This window comes from Ranitomeya imitator, chromosome 5 (assembly GCF_032444005.1).
Source record: "Ranitomeya imitator isolate aRanImi1 chromosome 5, aRanImi1.pri, whole genome shotgun sequence".
In the NCBI taxonomy this organism is placed as follows: domain Eukaryota; kingdom Metazoa; phylum Chordata; class Amphibia; order Anura; family Dendrobatidae; genus Ranitomeya; species Ranitomeya imitator.
Window position 1 is genome coordinate 333,430,325 of NC_091286.1, and position 12,443 is coordinate 333,442,767.

At 41.7% G+C, this 12,443-nt stretch overlaps 1 protein-coding gene across 1 annotated transcript in view; it reads left to right on the forward strand.

Annotated features, from left to right (window-relative positions):
• Positions 1 to 12,443, forward strand: part of RNGTT (RNA guanylyltransferase and 5'-phosphatase) — a 576,238-nt gene that overhangs the window by 226,045 nt on the left and 337,750 nt on the right. The gene's annotated exons all lie outside the window — the stretch shown is intronic.

Sequence of the window (12,443 nt, forward strand, 5' to 3'; positions counted from 1 at the left end):
TTTGTAGGGGAAAAAAACCCCGCTAAAGATCACTCCGTTTGTATTGTTACCAACATAAGTATGCGATGGCCTACACCAGCAAGTCATAATGTTATTTACCCGACATGGTTACTGCCCCCCACCCCCAAAAACAAATGTTCAAAAAGTTGTATGTAACTCATTATTGTTCCAGTGAAAACAGTTTGTCCATGTTCACACTAGCAGTATTTGGTCAGTATTTTACATCAGTAAAAACCAGGAGTGGAACAATTAGAGGAAAAGTATAATAGAAACATATGCACCACTTCTGTGTTTCTCTCACACTCCTGGTTTTGGCTACAAATACTGATGTAAAATACTGACCAAATACTGCTAGTGTGAATAAGGCCTTACTCGTCCTACAAAAAATAAGCCCTTCGCACAGCTACATGAGCAGAACAATATTTATGGCATTACATCAACAAGGTGTCCAATTATGCTAAAGGCTGGCACTTCAAATCACATAATCACAGAGTTTCGGACTAACACCTTAGGTTGCCGAATAAAGAGATCCAGAGATAAATTAAAAAATACACAGCTTTATTAATAATAATATTTAAAATCAAAACAACATATGTAAAAACAAGAGAATAATAAATAGAGCGCCCTAACTAGGAGGGACACTGCATAATGTGAACCATCTAACACATTATAAGCCCAAAAACACAAAGCTGAACGGATGTATTTATAATAAAAATATATGCCCATTAGTCCAAGAGCAATATAATCTATCAGGCATGTACCCTACATCCCCAGCTTGGCTAGATAAAGGCTATTAAAACATGCAATCCTAGAAGATGTAAGTATAATACATTACCAGAAGGATTAAACAGCAGTACAAGATTGCAGCTATGCATAGATTGCAGTGTCCCTCCTCACCCCGACGCGCGTTTCGCATCCCGCTTCTTCTGGGAAATCTACTTTCCTGTTGTTTTGAATTATTTTACAATGATATATATATATATATATATATATATATATATATACACACATATACATATACATATATATATATATATATTTTTTTTTTACTTAAAATTGTAAAGCGCTATATTGTGGATTTTATTTTTCGCTTTCCAGATGTCTTTTTATTACAAAATCCCACTTGAACTATTAGTTTAGGTGTTTACCAAGTTTTGCATGAAATAGATTGGAATTTAGTCAGTATTAGGTATTTTGGAAATGTGTACACAACTTTTTCTGGTGGATTCTGCCTGAAAAATTGCTGCAAAACTGTGGCAAAAAATGAACATAATGAACTGCAATGTAAAAACCAAATTGCTGTGCACATATTCAGTTCCTTGTTACTTATTTTAGCTGCTTCAGGGTTTGGAAACCATGAAGCAGTTAGGATGAAATCGTTATTAGGTATTTACAGTGGTTTACATGAAAAACGTTGGGCTACAGTCAATATTTGGCATATAATGTGGTCTACCTGAATCATGTTGGAGTATAGTCAGTATTGGGTATTTAGTGTCGTTTATGTGAAACATTGGGGTCAGTATCCGATATTTTCTATGGGTTACATGAAGCATATCGGGATATAGTCAGTATTACATTTATTGCAGAAGCAGATTGCATGGTTTGCAGTATTATCACTGCAGAAACAATATTGGAGGTGGCTCCCCCCACCACATCTTCTGTCTGAAACTAAAATAGCTGTAAATGATAGGATGTCCATTACATAGATAACTATAGGCACGACTCTCTGGAATGAAAGCTCTGATCTGAAATGAGGCAGGTGAATAATGAGAAGCAATTTATATCATTTCTCTTGGAAAATAGAATTGGGTATTATAGAAATTGGAGTTATTGAACTCTAATTGTCGGATCCACCAAACCATAATTGAGGCTCACAATTTGCAGTCTTTCTGCGTTTTCATTAAACCACAAATCCAATAATGTTGGCTGAAGTCATGAAGATGTCCATGCAGACATTGTGCTTCCTGGGAGGAAATTATTTCACATCAAATTAACCCTTTGCGTTCTGTACCAACGCGGATTTATGAAACCGTACAATTGTAAAATGTAATTTCCTTACCTTTCCTACCATTGCAGACCTAGATTTTGCATTAGACATGCCTATGGAAGATCTATAAAACCTTCTCTGGTAAGATATAAGAGAGGCAAATGGCGATCTTGTTAAAGCACCACTCCTGTGTGATTTTTTTTTTTTAAATTATTATTTCATCACTGAAGTGGTGCCACTAATCTATGTTCTGACTCTAGTCTAATACTTACCGTGCACCATCTTCAGTTCTTCCCGTGCTTCTCCGGTATGACCGCAACTTCTGATTGACCGGAAGTCAGAGGTCAAGGCCACAATTTCTCCGTGTAAGTCTATGGGAGCCTCGTTATGTCCTTGTTCTGTGTCTCATAGACTTACAAGTGCTTCTCAAAAAAGTAGAATATCCTCAAAAAGTTAATTTATTCCAGTTCTTCAATACAAAAAGTGAAACTCATTTACAGCTCTGGCAAAAATTAAGAGACCACCATATCAAAACCCCGTCATGGGTCGCCCAATCTCCAGACCTGAACCCCATTGAAAACCTCTGGAATGTAATCAAGAGAATGATGGATAGTCACAAGCCATCAAACAAAGAAGAACTGCTTACATTTTTGCTCCAGCAGCAGTTTGAAAGACTGGTGAAAAGCATGCCAAGACGCATGAAAGCTATGATTAAAAATCATGGTTATTCCACAAAATATTGATTTCTGAACTCTTCCTGAGTTAAAACATTAGTATTGTTGTTTCTAAATGATCATGAACTTGTTTTCTTTGCATTATTTGAGGTCTGAAAGCACTGTTTTTTTGTAATTTTGACCATTTCTCCTTTTCAGAAAGAAAATACAAAATGTATTGCTTGGAAATTCAGAGACATGTTGTCAGTAGTTTATAGATTTAAAGAAAAATTTACTTTTTTTCTAAAAAAATATACATCTGAAGAGAAAAATCAGACAAACTGAACATTTTGCATTGGTCTCTTAATTTTTGCCAGAGCTGTATTATATAGTCATTACAAACAGAGTGGTCTATTTCATGTGTTAATTTCTGTTAATATTGATGATAATGGCTTGCAGCCAATGAATACCCAAAATTCATTATCTCAGTAAATTAGAATAATTAACAAAAAACACATGCAAAGGCTTCCTAAGTGTTTAAAAAGGTCCCTTAGTCTGTTTCAGTAGGCTCCACAATCATGGGGAAGACTGCTGACTTGACAGATGTCCAGAAGGCAGTCATTGACACACTCCACAAGGAGGGTAAGCCACAAAAGGTCATTGGTAAAGAAGCTGGCTGTCACAGAGAGCTGTGTCCAAGCATATTAATGGAAAGTTGAGTGGAAGGAAAAATTGTGGTAGAAAAAGGTGCACAAGCAACCGGGTTAACCGCAACCTTGAAAGGATTAAGAAAAGGCCATTCAAAAATTTGGAGGAGATTCAGAAGGAGTGGACTGCTGTTGGAGCTTCAAGATCCACCATGTATCCAGGACATGGGCAACAAGTGTCGCATTCCTTAGGTCAAGCCACTCATGACCAATAGACAATGCCAGAAGCGTCTTACCTGGGCCAAGGAGAAAAAGAACTGGACTGTTGCTCAGTGGTCCAAGGTGTTGTTTTCAGATGAAAGTAAATTTTGCATTTCATTTGGAAATCAAGGTCCCAGAGTCTAGAGGAAGAGTTGAGAGGAACACAATCCAAGCTGCTTGAGGTCGGGTGAGAGGTTTCCACAATTAATGATGGTTTCGGGAGCCATGTTATTTGCTGGTATAGGTCCACTATGTTTTATCAAGACCAAAGTCAGCGCAGCCGTCTTCCAGGAAATTTTAGAGCACTTCATGCTTCCCTCTGCTGACAAGTTGTTTGGAGATTGAAATTTAATTCTCCAACAGGACTTGGCACCTGTCTACACTGCCAAAAGTACCAATACCTGGTTTAAAAACAACAGTATCACTGTGCTTGATTGGCCAGCAAACTCACGTGACCTTAGCCCCATAGAGAATCTATGGGGTATGTCAAGAGGAAGATGAGAGACAACAGACCCAACAATACAGATGAGCTGAAGGCTGCTATCAAAGCAACCTGGGCTTCCATAACACCTCAGCAGTGCTGCAGGCTGGTCGCCAACATGCCACGCCACATTGATGCAGTAATTGATGCAAAAAGGAGCCACAACCAAGTATTGAGTGCATTTACTGAACATACATTTCAGTAGGCCAACATTTCGGATTTTAAAATTGTTTTTTCAAGCTGGTGTTATAAAGTATTCTAATTTACTGAGATAATGACTTTTGGGTTTTCATTGGCTGTAAGCCATAATCATCAACATTAACAGAAATAAACACTTGAAATAGATCACTCTGTTTGTAATGACTCTATATATTATATGAGTTTTACTTTTTGTATTGAAGAACTGAAATAAACTAACTTTTTGATGATATTCTAATTTTGTGAGATGCACCTGTATATATCCGTAGTTCGACGGATCGTATAGGTGCCCACAGTCCCTTTTCACTACGTGACAGCATGTTTTGATCACAATATTTTTTTGTTATTGCTCAAGCAACACAATTATTACTTCTCACTAAATACAAATTTGACTGGTTTCTTTACAGTTCTCATGGTTTTCTGGTCATAGTATCTATTAGGGCATATTTCATGAATGCAAAAGAGAGAACTAAATAGTTGCAAAACAAATAGAAAAAAAAGTTTAACATGTTTACACACCAATTAGCCATAGCATTTGATGTGTGAAGTGGAGACTATGCATTTTCTTCAATTCTACCTGTGAAGCGATGAGACATATCAGACAATAAGTGTAAGTCAGTTTTTGAAATGAACGGAAACAGAAAAAAATGAAAGTGTAAAAATCTGAATGACTGAGGACTGACAGATTGGGATGGCTGGATGACAGCACCAGAGAATCTTTAAAGCAGCAGGATCTTTTCCAACCAGAAGTGACCTAAGGAAAGATAACTGGACAAGGTCATAAGTGCCCAAGTTTAATTGATACTCATGGGGATTTAAGGCTCAGCCTAACTGTTCTGATCTCACGGAACAAATTGCTGAAAAAGATGGCTATAGTAGAAACATGTGAAAACACACAGGGCATCATCAGTTGAGTATGCGACTATGTAGTCACTGACCAGTCAAAGTGCCCATGCTTGGAGTAAATAGAATCATCCATGAATTCAATGTGCTTTATTCCAAATGCTACGGGATGAACTGCACACTCTCAAGCCAATGCCGTTTCAAGTGAACAAATTCTTTCTAGGCTTGAATTTCTGGATGGGTGCTACAAGTCTTCTATATATACTAAAAAATCGATGGTCTATTATTGCTGCTGAGCACAGTTGTTGTATGTGCTTGTGACCCTGGGAATGAGTGTGATCCTCAGATAAATGCTAACAGTAGCCATGATTTAATGGACTCAGTAGTGCCAGTGAGGAATTTTTTTTACTACTGACTTTGAGCATGCTGATTGATTGTGCCAGAAGGCTCTTGTATGGAGGACAGCACTCATATGAGAGAAGGGTTAAATATGGATAGTTTAAATGCAGGTTGGGAAGATATGAGCATATTCTTTTCCAGGGAAATTTATAAGAATGCACAAAGTCAGCGAGCACTCAGTTGGAAAGTAAGCTTTTTTTATGATGCATTGAGAAAGCATGTGTTTATGTGAAACGGCGTTGATCTGAGGGGTTGCCGCCTATCTCGTACCTGTAGTATTTGGAATAAAGTGCTTTGAAGTTATTAATAAGTGCCTATGCATTAGGGTCTGTCACTGCTACTAAGCAATGTTGAAATCATATATAGAAAGGGCACCAAAAGTCATATAAAAGGTCAAATCTTTAATAAATATATAAAACCATATGATCACGAATCAATAGTGATTTGACAGAGGTGAGCCAAGTTAGGTGGAACTACAATCAGAGACAGATACTGCCAGATACATACAAAATGAATCATTTGCTCAAAAATGTGCATGTGCACAACATGCAATAAAGCATGTCTAATTGTAGAATCTGGTAAATAATATAGCCAGATCAAAAAGTCAAAAAAAAAGGCTGTATGCTACATCTAGAAAAAAAAAGCAAGGAGCAGAAAGTATCAAAACTAAGGTGTAAAGATTACCTGGAAGGTACCTGGAGCTCTGTGGTGCCACCGTCCCCAACGTGCGTTTTGGCGCTTTGCCCTCTTCCGGGGCAATGTTGTTGTCTGCACTTATGACCCTGGGAATGAGTGCTATTTCTCATCCACCGTGAAAAATGCCTATTATGAACACATCTGCTGAACACTGCACAAATCTTGCCTAAATGTCTATATATGATCATATGAACTGTATCAATGGAAGAAGTTGGCCCGGTCAGTTAAATCTTATTATCTTCTACATCATGCGAACAGTCGGGTGTATGTAACACTACATTTTTAGACCAAAGATAGCATCAAGATTCAGTATGGAAGAAGACAAGCCAGGTATCGCAATGTTCACATGTCCATAGATCCAGCAGCAAATGAAAGAAAAATGGATAACTATTTACCAGACCCATTTTCCATAGACTTCAGTTTAAAAAAACAAATACGATCCAGCTGAAATTATTTTTTTTTTTTAAGACAGACAAAAAGCTTTTTGGAAAACTGATTGCTGCTGGATCTGTTCTAATGGATGATTACTGGACAAGTGAACATAGCCCTTGGGCATTGTGCTGCTTGGAGCTATATTTTTTGTGAAACATTTAGTTCTTGCATTCATTTGTTTGTAAAGCTGTGTTCATATCTGCAGTCTCATTTCAGTATTATTGTTCCGCACTTCCAAACAGACATACAGAAAAACTGAATTGTTGGACCGAATCCATTGGCAATGGGAGTCTTGTTTCAGTTATGGTGTCTGGTCGTTTTGCTGGACCCTTCAAACAGTGTCAGTTTCTTTCCATCTCTACCTCTGTTCTTTCTTCCCCTCTTTCCCCCTGTCTCTTGTCCCCTTCTCTTCCCCCTTCTCTCTTGCTCTTACCCTACTCTTGCTCTTGGCCTCCTCTCACTTGCTCTTCCCCTCCTCTCTCACGCTCTCCCATCTCTCGCTCCCCGTCTCTCTCCCTCACTCTCTCCCTCACCCCCACTCTCTCCCTCACCCCCACTCTCTCTCGCCCTCCCCTCTCTCGACCTCCCACTCTTGCTTTTCCCCGCTCTCTTCCCCCTCTCTCGCTCTTCCCACTCTCTCTCGCGCTTCCCCCTCTCTCGCTCTCTTGCTCTTCCACCTTCTCTCTTCACCCCTTTTCTCTCGCTCTCCCCCCACTTTTGCTCTTCCCCCCTCTCTCGCTCTTCGCCCTTCTCTCGCTCTTCGCCCTTCTCTTGCTCTTCCCCCCCTCTCGCTCTTCCTTTCTCTCGCTCTTCCTTTCTTTCGCTCTTCCTTTCTCTCGCACTTCCTTTCTCTCGCTCCTCCTTTCTCTCGCTCTTCCTTTCTCTCGCTCTTCCTTTCTCTCGCTCTTCCTTTCTCTCGCTCTTCCTTTCTCTCGCTCTTCCTTTCTCTCGCTCATCCTTTCTCTCGCTCCTCCTTTCTCTCGCTCCTCCTTTCTCTCGCTCCTCCTTTCTCTCGCTCTTCCTTTCTCTCGCTCTTCCTTTCTCTCGCACTTCCTTTCTCTCCTCCTTTCTCTCGCTCTTCCTTTCTCTCGCTCTTCCTTTCTCTCGCTCTTCCTTTCTCTCGCTCCTCCTTTCTCTCGCTCCTCCTTTCTCTCGCTCTTCCTTTCTCTCGCTCTTCCTTTCTCTCGCTCTTCCTTTCTCTCGCTCTAACTTTCTCTCGCTCTAACTTTCTCTCGCTCTAACTTTCTCTCGCTCTAACTTTCTCTCGCTCTTCCTTTCTCTCGCTCTTCCTTTCTCTCGCTCTTCCTTTCTCTTGCTCTTCCTTTCTCTCGCTCTTCCTTTCTCTCGCTCTAACTTTCTCTCGCTCTAACTTTCTCTCGCTCTTCCTTTCTCTCGCTCTTCCTTTCTCTCGCTCTTCCTTTCTCTCGCTCTTCCTTTCTCTCGCTCTTCCTTTCTCTCGCTCTTCCTTTCTCTCGCTCTTCCTTTCTCTCGCTCTAACTTTCTCTCGCTCTAACTTTCTCTCGCTCTAACTTTCTCTCGCTCTAACTTTCTCTCGCTCTAACTTTCTCTCGCTCTAACTTTCTCTCGCTCTTCCTTTCTCTCGCTCTTCCTTTCTCTCGCTCTTCCTTTCTCTCGCTCTTCCTTTCTCTCGCTCTAACTTTCTCTCGCTCTTCCTTTCTCTCGCTCTTCCTTTCTCTCGCTCTTCCTTTCTCTCGCTCTTCCTTTCTCTCGCTCTTCCTTTCTCTCGCTCTAACTTTCTCTCGCTCTAACTTTCTCTCGCTCTAACTTTCTCTCGCTCTTCCTTTCTCTCGCTCTTCCTTTCTCTCGCTCTAACTTTCTCTCGCTCTAACTTTCTCTCGCTCTAACTTTCTCTCGCTCTTCCTTTCTCTCGCTCTTCCTTTCTCTCGCTCTTCCTTTCTCTCGCTCTTCCTTTGTCTCGCTCTAACTTTCTCTCGCTCTAACTTTCTCTCGCTCTAACTTTCTCTCGCTCTTCCTTTCTCTCGCTCTTCCTTTCTCTCGCTCTTCCTTTCTCTCGCTCTTCCTTTCTCTCGCTCTTCCTTTCTCTCGCTCTAACTTTCTCTCGCTCTAACTTTCTCTCGCTCTAACTTTCTCTCGCTCTAACTTTCTCTCGCTCTAACTTTCTCTCGCTCTAACTTTCTCTCGCTCTAACTTTCTCTCGCTCTAACTTTCTCTCGCTCTTCCTTTCTCTCGCTCTTCCTTTCTCTCGCTCTTCCTTTCTCTCGCTCTTCCTTTCTCTCGCTCTTCCTTTCTCTCGCTCTTCCTTTCTCTCGCTCTTCCTTTCTCTCGCTCTAACTTTCTCTCGCTCTAACTTTCTCTCGCTCTAACTTTCTCTCGCTCTAACTTTCTCTCGCTCTTCCTTTCTCTCGCTCTTCCTTTCTCTCGCTCTTCCTTTCTCTCGCTCTAACTTTCTCTCGCTCTAACTTTCTCTCGCTCTAACTTTCTCTCGCTCTAACTTTCTCTCGCTCTTCCTTTCTCTCGCTCTTCCTTTCTCTCGCTCTTCCTTTCTCTCGCTCTTCCTTTCTCTCGCTCTTCCTTTCTCTCGCTCTTCCTTTCTCTCGCTCTTCCTTTCTCTCGCTCTTCCTTTCTCTCGCTCTTCCCCGCTCTCTCTCTCGTTCTTCCCTACCCTCTTTCTCTCCCCGCTCTCTCGCTCTCCCCTCTCTCGCTCTGCCCTTCTCTCTCTCGCTCTCCTCTCTCTCTCGCTCCCCCCCTCCCTTGCTCTTCCCTGCTCTCTTTCTCGCTCTTCCCTGCTCTCTCTTGCTCTTTCCCTCTCACCTCATTTGAAAAGGAAGTGGGTGAACCTGAAGGGTAGGGTAATAATCAGTCTGAGAGATTTAAAAATTAAATCTTCTGGTGGAAATGGGGCAAACTATAGCTCAAGATGTTCCAAAATATATGTAGTTAATGGACAGCATGAACCAGTTGCTGGCGGCACAATACAAGCCAGATATATTTTACTACAGTGTTTCATAGAAAATGTGCTTTAAGCAAGTTATGTATCATTGACCTGAAATCATTAAAGGGAATAGGTCATCAGATTCATACTGTTGGAACCATGAGAAGCATGAATTGGACACTGGCTGAGCCATGCAGCCAGGTATGTTTTACTCTGAAATGTCATCATAAACATATAAAAATCCGGCTGAGTAATCTATGACTTGTCTCTGTGTCTTGGCTGAGTAATCTGATGCCATCTCCCGCCCTACACCAGGTGACTGACAGGTCATTTCCTGTGTTTGTACATGGGGAAAAACCTGTCCGTCATGGGAGTTGAGCTGGGAAAACCCATCGGGGATCGCTTCGAGCTACGCAGCTGAGAACCATAGTCCATTGCCATCTTTTAAAGTATGTGTACTCTTACGTTTCAGAATAAAATATACCAGACTGCAGTCACTGAGTCAGTGTCTGATTCCTGTTTCTTATGGTTTGAACAGCATGAATCTGGTGACTGGCTCCCTTCAATGATTTCTTGTCATAAATTATACTTATTCTCGGTTGCTTTCTTTTTGATGTTTCTAGTGTAAAAATTTGAACTGTAATGAATATGTTTATGATCACATTACACCTTTCGTAGCCACAACTGTAGTTTTTTTTCTGTAGAACTCCAATGCACCTTGTTTAATAAGTCAGGCTGAGAACAAAAACGATTATAATTGTAATCTGTTTAAATAATACAAACCTTTTGAGTTCTTATTATGACTCATTCCTTTTAAAGCTTTCAAGTATTCACATCACAGCGATTACAAGTGCAGTTGAAAGCAGTGGGTCATGAATCTTCTTTGGGTTTGGCAATTTAATTTAACGTTGCACCGCTATGCCTGTAGGGGGTTTCCTTTCAAAGTTTCCAGTAAGCATTTGAAATGCAAATATTGTCTCTTTCACATTGCATTCATTTCCAACATGTTCTTGATGGTATAACTAAAATTCAGGAAACATCAGTGCCACTCAAGCAGATGAGACTCTTTTCCAGATCCCACTATGTCTATCCCTTCTGTCTCTATGTGTGGTAGCTGGAATAACAGTTTCCTTATTCTGCCTGTCACAAGGCTACCATGTCTTGTGTAGTGATCATCTTTAATTCATTCATTTTATTTGACATAGTATTCTAAATCATGTCCAGCTGAGACAGTTGTTCCTCACACTTCAGCAGTTGTGTGGTTTGCCCGTTACATTAATCTTATTGAATGCCGTCATTGCCATTGACATTTCTGTTTCTTATAATATGTGCTTGAATAGCTCCATACGTTTTTTTAATTCAAGTTTTGGCTTTTACTTTATTAAGTTTGGCTTTGAGAATTGACTTACCGTATATTGTGGCCACCAGGTTTATAAACTTGACTAATGTTGTTCACACTCCATGTTGCTGATATAAAGATGGGTTAATCAATGCAGCATAATTAAAGGGTACCTGTCACAAAAAAGCTTTATGGAGTAGAAAAACGTTTTTCTTAAATAGTAAATGAAAATTATTTGCCCTCTGATAAAAGCTCTGGCACTTAAGAAACGGAGCCTGGATTCAGTCTCTCCACAGTCTGACCATTTTGGCATCTGTGAGACTTCCTTCTTCTGGGAGATAATGTGAACAGGTTGCGGGATGCAGTGGTGCAAGGGAGGCAGAGCAAGTGTTAACCGTATAACAGTTTAATTGAAACAATAGGGGAACTCCTCGCAGGGAGATAAACAGTTACCGTATATACTCGAGTATAAGCCGACCCGAGTATAAGCCGACCCCCCTAATTTTGCCACAAAAAACTGGGAAAACTTATTGACTCGAGTATAAGCCTAGGGTGGAAATGCAGCATTTACCGGTGAATTTCAAAAATAAAAATAGATCATTATTTCCCCATAGCTGTGCCATATAGTGCTCTGCACCGTTCATATTTCCCCATAGGTGTGAACCATATAGTGCTCTGCACCGTTCATTATGCCCCCTAGCTGTGCCATATACGGTGCTCTGCACCGTTCACTGTGCCCCATAGCTGTGCTGTGCCATATACGGTGCTCTGCACCGTTCACTGTGCCCCATACATAGCTGTGCTGTGCCATATACAGTGCTCTGCACCGTTCATTATGCCCCCTAGCTGTGCCATATACGGTGCTCTGCACCGTTCACTGTGCCCCATAGCTGTGCTGTGCCATATACGGTGCTCTGCACCGTTCACTGTGCCCCATAGCTGTGCTGTGCCATATACGGTGCTCTGCACCGTTCACTGTGCCCCATACATAGCTGTGCTGTGCCATATACAGTGCTCTGCACCGTTCATTATGCCCCCTAGCTGTGCCATATACGGTGCTCTGCACCGTTCACTGTGCCCCATAGCTGTGCTGTGCCATATACGGTGCTCTGCACCGTTCACTGTGCCCCATAGCTGTGCTGTGCCATATACGGTGCTCTGCACCGTTCACTGTGCCCCATACATAGCTGTGCTGTGCCATATACGGTGCTCTGCACCGTTCACTGTGCCCTATAGCTGTGCTGTGCCATATACGGTGCTCTGCACCGTTCACTGTGCCCCATACATAGCTGTGCTGTGCCATATACGGTGCTCTGCACCGTTCACTGTGCCCCATAGCTGTGCTGTGCCATATACGGTGCTCTGCACCGTTCACTGTGCCCCATAGCTGTGCTGTGCCATATACGGTGCTCTGCACCGTTCACTGTGCCCCATAGCTGTGCTGTGCCATATACGGTGCTCTGCACCGTTCACTGTGCCCCATAGCTGTGCTGTGCCATATACGGTGCTCTGCACCGTTCATTGTGCCCCCTAGCTGTGCCTTATACGGTGCTCTGCACCGTTCACTGTGCCCCATAGATGTTCCACATAAAT